Genomic DNA, 15,125 nt, shown 5'->3' with positions numbered 1-15,125 from the left:
AGACAGCCTATGCTTGCATTGTAATGTTTTTTTTGCCTGAATCTCATTTTGAAATTAATTTTTAACAATCTCAACATTGAATGGTGAATTAGACAATGTAAGAAGTTGGAGTACTAGGTCAGAGGGTTGAGTACCCACCTTAAGTAATAATCACAATCCTTGTCAAGTTGAACCACTAAAGTCACTAATTAAACCGGAGTTTAACCCGCTGGTAACTATGGCACAGAGCAGACAGGATTAACTTGGAGGCAATGAGTAAAGTATTTATGCAGTACTAAAACAATAACAAAGTCGAAATGCAAAACAATAAAATCCCAAAATGAATTCGAAAAAATAAGAGTAAAATTGATTTAACAAAATGACACCAAAATGACACAAATCAAATAAGGGGAATCAGTGGTATGAATTTGTAACATTTTAACTACTAGAGACAGCAGTGAGTAGCACAAAGTGGCAATGATAGTCATTGGCTGCTGTAAAACAGGAACTAGGTGCAATGTCATGCTGACTGCGATGGAGCACAACTCGGATATACTAACCAGGTGTAACCTGGTTGAAGATTTTACCTTCTGACTTTAGTCGAAAAAATAAGAGTAAAATTTATTTAACAAAATGACACAAATCAAATAAAGAGAATCAGTGGTATGAATTTCTAACATTTTAACTAGAGACCGCACCAAGTAGCACAAAGTGGCAATGATGGTCATTGGCTACTGTAAAACAGGACCTAGGTGCAATTTGGTGCTGACTGAGCGCAACTCGGATATACTAACCAGGTATATCCTGGTTGAGGATTTTACCTTCTGACTTTAGCACTTTACGTTCCATTCCACCACGGAAGTACACTTCTAAAGCCCCCCAGGACCTCAGAGGAAGCACTTAGATAATCTCAGGATGGCAGGTGGAAGCTGACAGGAGTCATTGGTCAGCTGGGTGGGGTAGTTGCCGGTAAAGGCCTTTTGTAGATTATTGTGTCCTTGTAGCTTTAACAGGAAGTCGGCCTTATGAACCTTGGAGTCATCTTCTTTGTCCTGGGTCAAGGAGGATAACAGGTACAGTCTTCTCGGGCCTCAGGTGGCAGGCAAAGTGCTCTTCTGAGCTTTCAACAGGTACAGGAGTATACAGATGCCACATTTATGCCTAGCATGAGCTAGTGGGAGGGAATGACCCCTGGGGTAAAGGTTCACAAGGCCAAACATACACACATTGGGTATTTTCAAGATCGTTGAAATCTTCGGCCACACTGAACTTGGGCTATGAGGGCTGGGTATGTTTGTGGGGAGTGAACTATGATAATCCTAGTGTGCTTCCACATCTAACACCAAAATCCAATTTGATGCTGTCCCTGTACCCACAACAGCCTCCGAGACAGAGGTCTGGTATAGCAAAGCTGTAGACAGTGGGTACACGTAAATTGTTTTGACACTGTTTTCTTTGAAATGTACCCCAAATATTATATGTAAACCTAGCAGACCTCTCAATCAGGATGTGACATTTAAATGTCAATAGAGGCCCACTGTGAGTGGGTCCTGACTGGCTGAGAAGACAACAGAAGGGCCCTGCCTAAGTGTAAGCTAATATTTGCCTGTGACAGGTGTGGTAAACATGGGAAAAACATACAAGGGACATTTGCAGAGTCCTCAAAATACTTGTATAGATTAAATCTGTTTAGAGGGCCTATCATTATAAATTACATTCACTAATTACACTTGTCAAGTATCATAATATTTGTATTGAAAAAACTGTTTATGGCTATAAAGGAGCAAACTGAAAATTCAGCTAATGAAGGCAGGAACGTTGCAGGTTTGGATGAGATCCCAGTAGAATTCTTCCAAAAATGATTGCCTACCATTTCGCTGATTTGATGGGATTTCTTGGGGGGCCTGAGTGAATGAGTAACTGTGTTCTGCATGCAACAACATAACCGACTGCTAGATCCACAATCTGTACTAATTGCCCAGCACCTTCATCAATAAATGTATATTTAAAAAACAAGCAAATACATCTTATTGCGGTGTTGTACAAAGTATTGTTCAAGTCCAGCAGTCATGTACAAAGTGGTCTTAAAATATACTTAGTGTGGTATGAAGATCTCAGGCCTGGAACTTTAGAGTAAACTCAATAGCATCAGCTACCCAATAGTGTTACAATTTACATAAAGAAAAAAATAACAAACTGGCGGCATTAAAACTTAATAAGACAACAGAATCCCAGCTCAGTTGAGTAAGATGTATTTAGACCATTACTGCAGACTGGTTATTTGAATACGAGTTCTCAATAAAAACTGTTAATAACAAAGAATCATTTTATCATACAAGAAATGGTGAATCCTAGTTAGACAAATATGACCTTTTAATTTTTGTACAGTCAGATGTGAAAAGTATATAATCGTCTGACAAATTAGTATTAACTGCAATGAGGATTCAAAAGTGATCATTGTTTTTCAATATTTGTGGTAAACATATGTAAGACTGCATCAGGTAACACTAAATGGGTACAGTAGCAGTATTTCACAAGAATACTACAATAATATAAGTACCAGAAGTAGGCCTTATCATGCGGACTGTAATTCACGTCAAATATTCCTTTTGTCTGTATACATTGTATGTCAATCTCATAATGGTTGTAACACAATGTTGGAGCCAAGAGTAGATCAAGATATATTTTAGATAAACATTTACTGTTTAGTGTGATAATGCATAAATATAATATCTGTTTGTAAGATAGTGGTATTACATTTGGGACTATTTCAGCCTTGAAGAAGTGTTTGTTCCTTAAAACATGTGTGAGCAGAAGTTGCTGTTTTGATGAAGTCTGAGGTGCAAGAATTGAACTACGAAATGATAAAGTGTCACTACAATGATAGTTTTATATTAAGTAGTCTGTTCTTTTGGTTTATGTCACTGTGTCTTTATACAAAGTGGACTAATTAGGCGCAGATGGAAGGTGACGCTTTTGCAGACTTTTTTTTTTTTTTTAATTTTTGGAAAACCTTTATTGCACAGTATCATAAAACAAGTACGGGCCTACAACCATCCGGCCGGCCTCGACATCTTTTGAAGCACATTAGCAAGCAATATGGCAACTCGGTAGCATCTCAAATTAGAATACAAGCAGCCTGGGTTACACTGGAAATACGTGCACTACCGAGAAGCAGGAGAAGTTAAGGTTTAATTTTGCAATTTTTGTAAAGCGTATTTAAATATTAAACGCTAGAAAGGATCAGAGTTCACACAATCCGTCCAAAACAGAAGTGGGCGACGTCCATCAAAAACAACCAGCAAGCAGTAAAATAGAATCAAAACGGCGGCACAATGATATCAGGAAAGGATTGATAATCGCATAGCATGTTGTGTGCCGGTCACCACCCACCCCACTTCGACCCATTCCATTGACCCAAGGAAAAAGGAAAAAGGAAAGGAATTGGAGAAGAAAGAAAGAAAAAATAAGGCCCATAGAAACTGAAACGGACAAAATAAAACCCTACACGCATGCAGAGGCTACGGCCTACCCCCCCCTAGCAGTGTGCCTGTCACCCAAAAAGAGTACCCGAAATAAAGAAAGAAGAGAAAGGAAGAAAAGGTATACCTGTAAAACCGGAGGAGGGCCAAACTTATGTGGCCGAAGCAACCAATCTGTATATTCTCGGCCGCCCACCCCCGACCCCGAATTGAAACATAACCAACGTCCAGCTCCCCCGTCTACCCATCACAATCCCAGCAAAGCAACCAACAGGAAGTAAAAAGGAAAAACATCTTCAACCTTGTCCCTTTCGATCCAATGTGCCGACGAGGTGCAATAGTAAAACAGCCTTCCAAAATGGGGTAAACAGTCGCAAGGACCACATCAGGACAAGGCACTGTCCACCAGTATCCGACCAACTCAAAGCCATGTGGTCCATAAATGTACAAAGAAGGGCAGCGCACCGCAGCAATCCTCCAAAGTTAAACAGCCGAAGCATCAGCAGCATGCCCAGGACACAATAGCAAGAATCGCCAGCAGATCCCGGAGAAGTTGTAAAACATGGCGCCCAGAGGCGATTCCCCAGCCGCTGTAACAGTCCAGGAACCCCACACCTCTCCACAGCTGTAGTAGACCGGGTCGCGGCAGTAACCAGCTCTCGCACCTCAAGCGCCGCCATGCACCTCTGGATAGGCAGCTCACCATGATCGAACCCAGGGTGTGGTGAAGCACTCTGCAGACGAACGCCAACTCGGCCAGTAGAGGATAGCGTGGGCACAATGACATCTAGTCGGCTCCCCAGGTCCCGGGCGTTGTCACACAAATCAGCTCGCAAGGTAGCCAGGGCGCCCAGAATATCTCCGATCTTTAAGGGCATCTCAGGAGAGGAGGATGCTGTAGCTCCCTGCACACGGGGCTCGGAGACGTGTGGTAGTCCTCGAGCCCGTCCACCGTCATCCCCTTCCAGCAGTTCGTCATCCCATCGGTGCCCCGACAAGCACAGCGAGGTCCTGGGGACTGGGGCAGCACACTCCATACCGACGCTGCACACGGTTGTAGTGCAGCGTCGGCCGTTGTAAGCACCCTCAGCAGCAGGTCGGGCCATCAGAGTGTAGAGCGCTCGGCTCAAAATGGCCCCCTTCACAACGCCGGATAATGAAAGGCTTGCAGAGTCATCCAGGGGGAAGGATACAAATCTATCACTGGTAGCCGCGATGTCAAAGCAAGCGCGGAGATTAAAAGAAGTGAATAGCACACTGCTGCGGAAAACTCGGTGCAGCAGCCGCTCTCCGCCGGCCGACTCCGCCCTGCCTTCAGTGGCCGCTGTTATCGTGGTCGGGGCCGGCCGCCCCTGAGAACAAAGAACCGATCGCCACCATTAAGCACCAGAAAGGAGACAAGGAGCTTTGTCACTCCTGCCGCAGGAAGCACGTCGGGGAGCACACCGTCGGATGCAGCATCACTTCCCCGTTCCGATACCACGACGAGAATACAGGATAGTTTGCAGGAGAAGTGGCGGTACGGAATGAGAACAAGCGGGTCGGCGGAGCCGAGGGTTTAGGCGGCCATCATGGTTGCAGGCTCGCTTTTGCAGACTTGAGGGGATCCAACGACTCTGCAATGTCTCTGCTGATCTTAAAGGTATATGCCTCAGTGCAGGGAATCATTACAAAAGCCTGAGGTTCCCCAGTAAACCAGTATGGCAATGACACACTATGTTTTCTCATGCCCAGGAGAAATGGAAACATACACAGGATTGGCTGACTGCCTAGCTAAAGGTACACTGTCTAGAAATGCTTTATATTAACTGCCAGATATGATTCACACAGATCAGAGCACGCCTACGCAGAATAACATTATTGTTTTCTAAACGTTTCAATATACTGTATAGTACACTGGAAAATTAGCTCTCAAATGTGCTTTATTTATTGAATCAAAGTATAATTATTTAAGAACATGGTTAGTATTAGGATTAAATTAGGGTTAATAATAAAACGTTTTTTTTAATTTGATTTAGTGATAGGTTTACAATCCGGGTTAAGTTAGGGAAAAATAAATGATTCTGTTAAATGTCATTTACCCAAGGGTCTATATATGGTGAATATGGCGGGGCAAAGTCGTGGTAACTTATAACTGACACTTGCCTTGTCAGCATAGCAGAAGTCAAACGAGTGGTATCAATTTAGGGTCAGGTTAAGGTAGTGGTCATAAAGGTAATAGCATACAACCCAGATATCGTTTTTTAGTTAAGAAGAGGTTTTCTTTTTTGGGAGGGGGTGGTTAAATCAAGGATTGAGCTAGAAGAAAATCCAGGCCATGCCTCTATTGTTCTTAGCGACTACAGAAGCCACTTCCTGAGCCTGATCATCCAGAAGAATGTCTTCTTTCTCACCAAACTCACCTTCACCCCACATCCAGACTACTTAAAAAAGCAATGACATTTCAACAAACTTCTGAATAACGACCTTTCACACTAATTCACCCTTGCTGTGTTACGCCACAGCAACAGTTAAGACTCGCTACTCAGGAACAGGTACTGCCTGTTAAACTAGTCCAACAACCTTGACAACCTCACATCATGACGATAAAATCCATACATCTATAGGATAAACCACACAATATTCAGCAGAGCCACTTGTGTGACAAAAGCACTTTTCTAACTTCTATGAAGACTACACGCTCTTCCACATACAATTCCTTAACAGCAGTAGTGATTATGCTACTTGTTACGGTGTAGAGCGGGAATATCGACAGGAAAATATCGAGTTACCTTAATATCGCCGCAGAAATATCTACAAGAAGAAATATCGATGTCAAAAATATAGTTTGACAAGAATATCGACAGACAGGTAGGTAATATCGATAACAATAATATAGTTGTAATAAATATCGTTTACAAAAACATAGTTTACAAAAATATCGTTTTTTAAATAATTATAAGTAATTTAGTGTTTTTAATGAGTATTTTTTGTCAAAATAGTATATTTTTTAGCATTTTATTAGTTAATTATGTATTTTATGTTGAATTTAGTGTTAAAAGTTCCGTAGCGGGTTGTGGGTTTATAGGGGAATATGGTGGGAAGTAATTTAAATATAATAAAATAATTGATTAATTAATGTGTTAATTTAATATAAATAGTTTAATAATTATTAGTTAATTAATTTCAATTAGTTAATTGATAATTAATTATGGTAATTAATTATGTTAATTGTTTAATTAATTTTAGGTTTGTGTACTGGAATTTTAAATTGAAAATGTAGTGAAGTAATAACATTTTAATTGAATAATTAATTAATGATTAATTAATTATAATTAAATAATTTTTAAACGAGTAAATACATTTTAGTTTGTGTTGTGGTGTTTATAAGTGTATATGGTGAGAAAGGTGTCAAATAATTAATTATGTAAATATTTTGAAAATACAATTCTAATCAATAATTAATTAGTAAATATTAAATGTAATTGAGTAATTAATTTTAGGTGTTTAAGTGTTTGTTAATAATAAAATATGTTAATGTATATATTAAATAAGTTTATAATCTACATTAAATTTAATACTAAATTAGACAGATGGTTTATTATTTTTTTTGAGTTCCTGCGCTTTCCCTACTGTTGCACCCTTTGGAGTGGGAATAGTAATTTTTAGCCCTACGCTATCCAACACTTTCCCTACTGTTGCACCCTCTGGAGTGGGAATAGTAATTTTTACCCCTACGCTATCCAGTGCTTTCCCTACTGTTGCACCCTTTGGAGTGGGAATAGTAATTTTTACCCCTACGCTATCCAACGCTTTCCCTACTGTTGCACCCTCTGGAGTGGGAATAGTAATTTTTACCCCTATGCTATCCAACGCTTTCCCTACTGTTGCACCCTCTGGAGTGGCAATAGTAATTTTTACCGCTACGCTATCCAACGCTTTCCCTACTGTTGCACCCTTTGGAGTGGGAATAGTAATTTTTACAGCTACGCTATCCAACGCTTTCCCTACTGTTGCACCCTCTTGAGTGGGAATAGTAATTTTTACCCCTACGCTATCCAGCGCTTTCCCTACTGTTGCACCCTCTGGAGTGGGAATAGTAATTTTTACCCCTACGCTATCTAACGCTTTCCCTACTGTTGCACCCTCTGGAGTGGGAATAGTAATTATTACCTCTACGCTATCCAACGTTTTCCCCACTGTTGCACCCGCTGGAGTGGGAATAGTAATTTTTACTCCTACGCTATCCAACGCTTTCCCTACTGTTGCACCCTTTGGAGTGGGAATAGTAATTTTTAACCCTACGCTATCCAACGCTTTCCCTACTGTTGCACCCTCTGGAGTGGGAATAGTAATTTTTACCCCTACGCTATCCAGCGCTTTCCCTACTGTTGCATCCTTTGGAGTGGGAATAGTAATTTTTACCCCTTCGCTATCAAATGTTTTAACTAATAATATTTTTTATATTTTAATTAAATGTATGTATTATTGTTGTTATATAATTTTATGTGTTAAATATATGTATATGTACACAATTATTAAGTTTATAATGAAAAAGTGTAGTTAATTTGTTATAAATAGTTAAAATATAAAAGTAATGTAATGTATTTTGTTAATAGTACTTATATTTTTTAATCATTTAATCTAATTTTAATTAATTTAAAAAGTCGATATTTTTAACATCTATATTTATTAGATCGATATTTATGAGTAGATATTTATGTACTTACCTGTTTAGGGGTGTCGATATTTTTGTAAACGATATTTATGCAACTATATTTTTTTCAACTATATTTTTGTAATCGATATTTAAACACCCTACCATTTGTTACAAACCATTGGGCATGCTCAATGGACAGTGTCATGTTGTGAGATACTGCCACCTTAAAGACACAATAAAAAGAGAAGGAAATGAAACACCCTTAATATTGGAAAAGCCATGTTAGAGTTCTACTTTTCAGCATCTAGCATTTCTTGTTACTGAGTGTGGGGAGGAGGAGCGGCTGGAGAACCCCTTCGCTGACGAGGAGGAAGAACTATACCCCACTTCCTGGTTGCCAATAATCCCGAACCAGGAAGACTACAGCCGCGGTCTAGTGGTTGAGCGGCGGAAGAGGGAGGAGTCCCGTCATCCAGCGGAAGCAGGAAGGATAAGAGGAGCAGGATTTGAACGGACGGTGTGCAAGGACGGAGAGGAGGTAACGGAGCACCTGGCAGCGGAGGACCGAAGAGAGGAGAGCGTGAGAGCAGAGGAGGCTGCGGAGCACCTGGCAGCGGAGGACCGAAGAGAGGAGAGCGTGAGAGCAGAGGAGGCTGCGGAGCACCTGGCAGCGGAGGACCGAAGAGAGGAGAGCGTGAGAGCAGAGAAGGCTGCGGAGCACCTGGCAGCGGAGGACCGAAGAGAGGAGAGCGTGCGAGCAGAGGAGAACCGAAGAGTGGAGAGCGTGCTAACAGCAACAGAGACCGTCGCTCCAGACACTGCTTCCATACCCGGCGGGCTGAAGGGAGAAGAAGCCACGGGTCCTGCTGCTGTGGTCCGAGAGGCGGGCCACAGCCCAAGGCAAGTGTTATTGAAAGGAGCATTCTGGTGGGGTGTGTGGGGAGGAGGGAGGTAGTACGTTCGGGGAGGCGGGAGGTAGGGCACGTTCAGCGGTGAGCCTTGCACAAAGACCCCCCTTTTTTTGGTGACGGTAGCACGACCAGTTATAGCTGTGACCAGAACAGTAATTCCTGATTGTTTTCTTTTCCCTGAGGCCACAAGAACCGGGATATTGGACCAACCCTTTGGAGCTCCAAGAACCACGAGCACCCCAGAGAAGGAAAAACTTTACAGAATCATCCTAAGCTGTAGTGTGGACTCTTAATAAAAGTGAACATTAGAATAACGCTACTCTGGTCTCATACTCTGTACACCACTAGCCCCTGACAAATTGGTGTCAGAAGTGGGATACACAAGTGGCGCCATGACACAGCCCGTGCCTATCCCGGTGGAGAATATCATCACTCAATTAGCAGAGGGACAGAGACACCTTCAGCTGGTGTTTGAACAGCAGCTTCAAACAGCCAAAACAGAAAGGGATACCCTTCAAGAAGCATTAAAAGAACAGGCCACCCTTCTTACTACTAACCAACAGGTACAGGATACAGCTATCCTGCGCCTTACAGATGCTATAGCCACTGCTCGTATCCATCCCAATGTGCCCAGTTCTGTGTTGCAAAAATTCCAGGAAGGTGAGGACCCGGACTATTTTTTTACAAACTTTGAACGAGTAGCGACGACTGCGTCCTGGCCCAGGGAAAGATGGAGCCAGTATATAGCACCCCTTCTTTCAGGCGAGTTGCAGGCGGCATACCAGGCTGCGAATCCCGCAGGCAGGACATCATACGAGGACGTAAAAAAAGCTATCCTCTAGAGACTCGGTTGCGACCAGGAGTACTACAGGGCCAAGTTCAGGAAGGAAAGGTGGAATCCAGGAGACAACCCCCGGGCCCTGTACTATCGGATTCAAGATTTAGGCATCCGGTGGCTGACTCCCCTTAACACAACCATAGACGATCTGATGGCAAAGGTCTTCTTAGAACAATTCCTGGATGCCTTACCCCCTTCCACTCGTTCCTGGATTAGGCAACATCCCAATCTTAACCCTAATGTAGCGGTGGACTTAGCCTGAGCATATCACAGATCACCGGAATTCCGTACTAGCCCTAATAAAGTTCCCGTCCCCAATCCCCAGCCCGTAAACACCAGACCCCAAAGCAGACCAGAACCTAGGGTCCCCCTTCTTCCCCGCGTTCCATTCAGGCCAGCCACCCCTGGACCTGGTGCAAGCCCACAAGGACCCCAGTGTTATCATTGTTCTGAGTGGGGACACATAGCCCGACACTGCCCCCATAGAGCCCAACCAGCAGAACCCATGGAGATAGGGTATTCCAAAGGACGTATATACGTCATAGGCAAGGGACATTGTCAGTACAAGAGAGAAGCGCTCCTCAACGGAAAAAAACAGCAAGCCCTACTGGATACCGGTTGTCGTGTGTCTGTGGTTGACACCTCTCTGGTACATCCCCAGCAGATACAAAAAGACGAGACTGTATACGTGACTTGTGTTCATGGAAACACCAAAGGGTATCCAGTAGCGGAGGTGTTGCTTGAGGTATCCAACGACCCCCAATTGCGCCGAGTGGGCGTTATACCCGCTCTGCCAGAGGCCGTCATAATAGGGACAGATCACCCCAAGTTCGATCACTACATTGACGAAGCCAAGAGAGACCCCACAAACTGGTGGAGAGAGGCCCCTTTTGGAGACAGTGAAGTATAAGGGATAGCAGGGAGGGACCGTAAAAGTCGAAAGGAAAAGAGAAAGGACAAAATCGAGTATTCCCAGATGAAAGGACGGTCACCTGTTTTTTTTGTGACCCCTACAGATACGGTTGGACCTGCTCATAGTTTCCGGTCAGCCCAGATGGATGACAATACCTTATTACATGCCTGGGAACAAGTACAAGAACAGGATAATAACAAGGTAGGACCCTATTTTTTTGTACAACGTGGTTTGTTGTATAGGGCCACAAAAAGGGGTGACACGGTGACAACCCAGCCCCTTGTGCCGCTGTCCTTTCGTAGCCATGTGTTGGAGCTCGCCCATAATTATACTGGGGGAGGACATTATGGCAAAGAACAGACTCTCGCGTATCTGTTAACCAAATTCTATTGGCCCGGTGTTTATAGAGATGTGGCTAAGCATTGTGCTGCATGCCCTCGGTGCCAGTACTCCAATCCTGCTGCTATCAAAAAGGCTCCCTTATATCCTCTCCCTATTATTGACGTGCCATTCAAACGGGTGGGTATGGATATTGTTGGGCCCCTAACTCCCTCAGCAAGAGGCCATAAGTATCTGCTGGTGATTGTCGATTACGCCAGTAGATATCCTGAAGCATTTCCTTTGTCTTCCATGTCTACTCCCGTAATAGCCAGAGCCATGATTACTCTCTTTTCCCGAGTGGGTTTCCCTGAGGAAGTCCTCACCGATCAAGGGACCCCCTTTATGTCCCGTTTAATGTCCCACATATGTGAGATCCTAGGCATTAGGCAGATACGGACTTCAGCCTATCATCCTCAAACAGATGGCCTTGTGGAGCGCTACAAGACCATAAAGAACATGCTCCGCAAGGTCATCTCAGACACAGGAAGGAACTGGGACCATCAATTACCCCTTATACTGTTTGCCATAAGGACTCACGAACAAAAGTCTACGGGGTATTCCCCCTTTGAGATTTTGTTCGGCCGAAGACCCCGAACCTTACTTGATATGGCAGCAGAACAGTGGGAGGAGGAAGAAGAGGAGGGCAAACCCCTACCCCAATACGCAGCCGATTTAAGGAATTCCATTACTCACATATGGGGTGTGGTCCATGACCATTTGGAGTACGCCCAATTGTCTCAAAAGCGCCTTTATGACCGCAATAGCCAGTTAAGGTCCTTCCAACCAGGGGACAAGGTGTTACTACTCCTTCCCTCATCCGACAATAAGCTGCTGTCCAAATGGCAAGGACCGTACACTATAGAGAAACGGATAACCCCTGTCACGTATAGTGTACTTCAACCCTTGCATCCAGGTGGGAAACAAATATACCATGTGAATTTTCTAAAAAGATGGGTAGAACCCCCTGAAAAGATAGGAAAGGGTCAGTCTACATTACTGGTAACCACACAGAAACCCCTGGGCATTCATGTGATCCCCACTGCCGTCTCCTCCCCGGAGAAAATTCCCATAGGAGAGGTGATAAGCCCAACCCAAAGAACCCAACTTGAGGCCACCCTCGCACAGTTTCCTAGTCTCTTTTCCTCCAACCCCGGACTAACTTCGATGGTACAACACGATATCGTCGTCTTAAACGATACCATTATCAAGCAGAAGCCCTATAGAATACCCGAGGCCAGGAGGGAGGCAGTAGAAAAGGAGGTCTCTGCCATGCTAGAGGCCAACATCACTGAACCCTCCACTAGCAACTGGTGCTCTCCCATTGTGCTAGTGCCAAAGCCCGATGGAAGTCTGCGTTTTTGTATTGACTTTAGGCAGGTCAACAGTGTCACCAAGTTCGATACATACCCAATGCCAAGGGTCGATGAGTTGCTAGAAAAGCTAGAAGCAGCAACCTACATGACTACTCTCGACTTAACGAAGGGCTATTGGCAGATACCCTTATCCCCACTGGCCAAAGAAAAAACTGCCTTTTCAACCCCCTCCGGCCTCTACCATTTCCGTGTATTGCCCTTTGGCCTCCATGGGGCCCCTGCTACGTTTCAGAGGCTTATGGACCGCCTCCTTCAACCCCACCGAGATTATGCGGCTGCATATCTCGATGACATCGTCATATTTAGTACAACCTGGGAAGATCACTTACAACATCTCTTCGAGGTGTTCTCAGCAATCCAGAACGCCGGCCTGAGAATTAATCCAAACAAATCCATGTTGGCCACCGATTCCATTCATTACTTGGGGTATACCATTCAGGGTGGCCATCTAAAACCACAGATGAGCAAAGTAGAAGCCATAAAAGCGATACCTAGTCCCAAGACGAAAAAGGATGTCAGATCCTTCCTAGGATTTATCGGCTATTACAGACGGTTTATCCCACACTTTTCCACTCTCGCAGGACCTCTTACCGACCTGCTAGCAAACAACCAGCCTACCCATATCAGGGCATGGGAACCAAGACACGAAACCAGCTTCCAAAACCTTAAGTCTGCAATATGCTCCACACCTGTCCTACGGTGTCCAAACTTCCGGAAACACTTTGTGTTACAGACTGATGCCTCAGGAGTCGGCCTAGGAGCGGTTCTTCAACAACCTGATCAGAACGGAGAACTGATACCTGTATTATTCATTAGCAGGAAACTGTTTCCTAGAGAAGTACATTACTCCACTGTTGAAAAAGAGTGCCTGGCCATCAAGTGGGCGGTGGAGGCCCTGCAGTACTATCTTTTGGGACGTTCATTCACTTTACTAACTGACCATGCACCCCTCACTTGGCTGGCTCGAAACAAGGACACCAACCAACGTATACTTCGGTGATTCATGTCATTACAACCTTTTTCGTTTCAGACCCTGCATGTTCCTGGTTCCAAACAGGTCTGCGCGGACTACCTATCCCGTCATCCCTACCCCAAGTGGCCACCCCGTCCGTTCTTAAGGGGGAGGATGTGTGGGGAGGAGGAGCGGCTGGAGAACCCCTTCGCTGACGAGGAGGAAGAACTATACCCCACTTCCTGGTTGCCAATAATCCCGAACCAGGAAGACTACAGCCGCGGTCTAGTGGTTGAGCGGCGGAAGGGGGAGGAGTCCCGTCATCCAGCGGAAGCAGGAAGGATAAGAGGAGCAGGATTTGAACAGACGGTGTGCAAGGACGGAGAGGAGGTAACGGAGCACCTGGCAGCGGAGGACCGAAGAGAGGAGAGCGTGAGAGCAGAGGAGGCTGCGGAGCACCTGGCAGCGGAGGACCGAAGAGAGGAGAGCGTGAGAGCAGAGGAGGCTGCGGAGCACCTGGCAGCGGAGGACCGAAGAGAGGAGAGCGTGAGAGCAGAGAAGGCTGCGGAGCACCTGGCAGCGGAGGACTGAAGAGAGGAGAGCGTGCGAGCAGAGGAGAACCGAAGAGTGGAGAGCGTGCTAACAGCAACAGAGACCGTCGCTCCAGACACTGCTTCCATACCCGGCGGGCTGAAGGGAGAAGAAGCCACGGGTCCTGCTGCTGTGGTCCGAGAGGCGGGCCACAGCCCAAGGCAAGTGTTATTGAAAGGAGCATTCTGGTGGGGTGTGTGGGGAGGAGGGAGGTAGTACGTTCGGGGAGGCGGGAGGTAGGGCACGTTCAGCGGTGAGCCTTGCACAGACCCCCCTTTTTTTGGTGACGGTAGCACGACCAGTTATAGCTTTGACCAGAACAGTAATTCCCGATTGTTTTCTTTTCCCTGAGGCCAGAACCGGGATATTGGACCAACCCTTTGGAGCTCCAAGAACCACGAGCACCCCAGAGAAGGAAAGACTTTACAGAATCATCCTAAGCTGTAGTGTGGACTCTTAATAAAAGTGAACATTAGAATAACGCTACTCTGGTCTCGTACTCTGTACACCACTAGCCCCTGACACCGAGTTTAGCAATAAAAGACTGGTGCCTTGCTCAGTGAACAACTTCATATTCATAACCACTTTGTGTTTGGACTCTTGGAGGGAAACCGCATATTTTCAGAACAACCTAAACATTCAGAAAACTGGCTCCTCAATATTAGAATTATACAAATATGTGAATGAGGGACCACACTCACTGCTCAGCAGCCATTAACATAATAATAATAATTCCACATTTGTAAAGCGCAAACTTATTACCCCTACGGGTATCCAGGCACTGGGGCCGTCAGGGAGATTAGGCGAGCTATTGCCCAGAGTCACATAATGCTGAGCTGCCGGCGGCGATCAAACCGTGAGCGCCGCGCTACAGAGTCAGCTACTTTGGCCGCTGCTCCACACCTCAAACATATAGGTGTATAATCTTATATGGGAATTCAATGCATCATCTGTGCATAAATAGCTGAAGTATTCGGTTTTATTTCTTTTTCATTTCCTTCATTAGAAAGTCAACGATGTCACCTTTCCAACACTTCAGAACCCGGTTACCAAGAAACAGATTTGG

General features: G+C 44.8%; 1 protein-coding gene across 4 annotated transcripts in view; it reads right to left on the bottom strand.

Moving 5' to 3' along the window:
- Nucleotides 1–15,125, bottom strand: part of PXK (PX domain containing serine/threonine kinase like) — a 363,685-nt gene that overhangs the window by 224,882 nt on the left and 123,678 nt on the right. The gene's annotated exons all lie outside the window — the stretch shown is intronic.

The sequence above is a fragment of the Lissotriton vulgaris genome, chromosome 9, assembly GCF_964263255.1.
Source record: "Lissotriton vulgaris chromosome 9, aLisVul1.2, whole genome shotgun sequence".
NCBI classification, from domain to species: domain Eukaryota; kingdom Metazoa; phylum Chordata; class Amphibia; order Caudata; family Salamandridae; genus Lissotriton; species Lissotriton vulgaris.
This window is presented reverse-complemented; position numbering and strand designations above follow the sequence as displayed.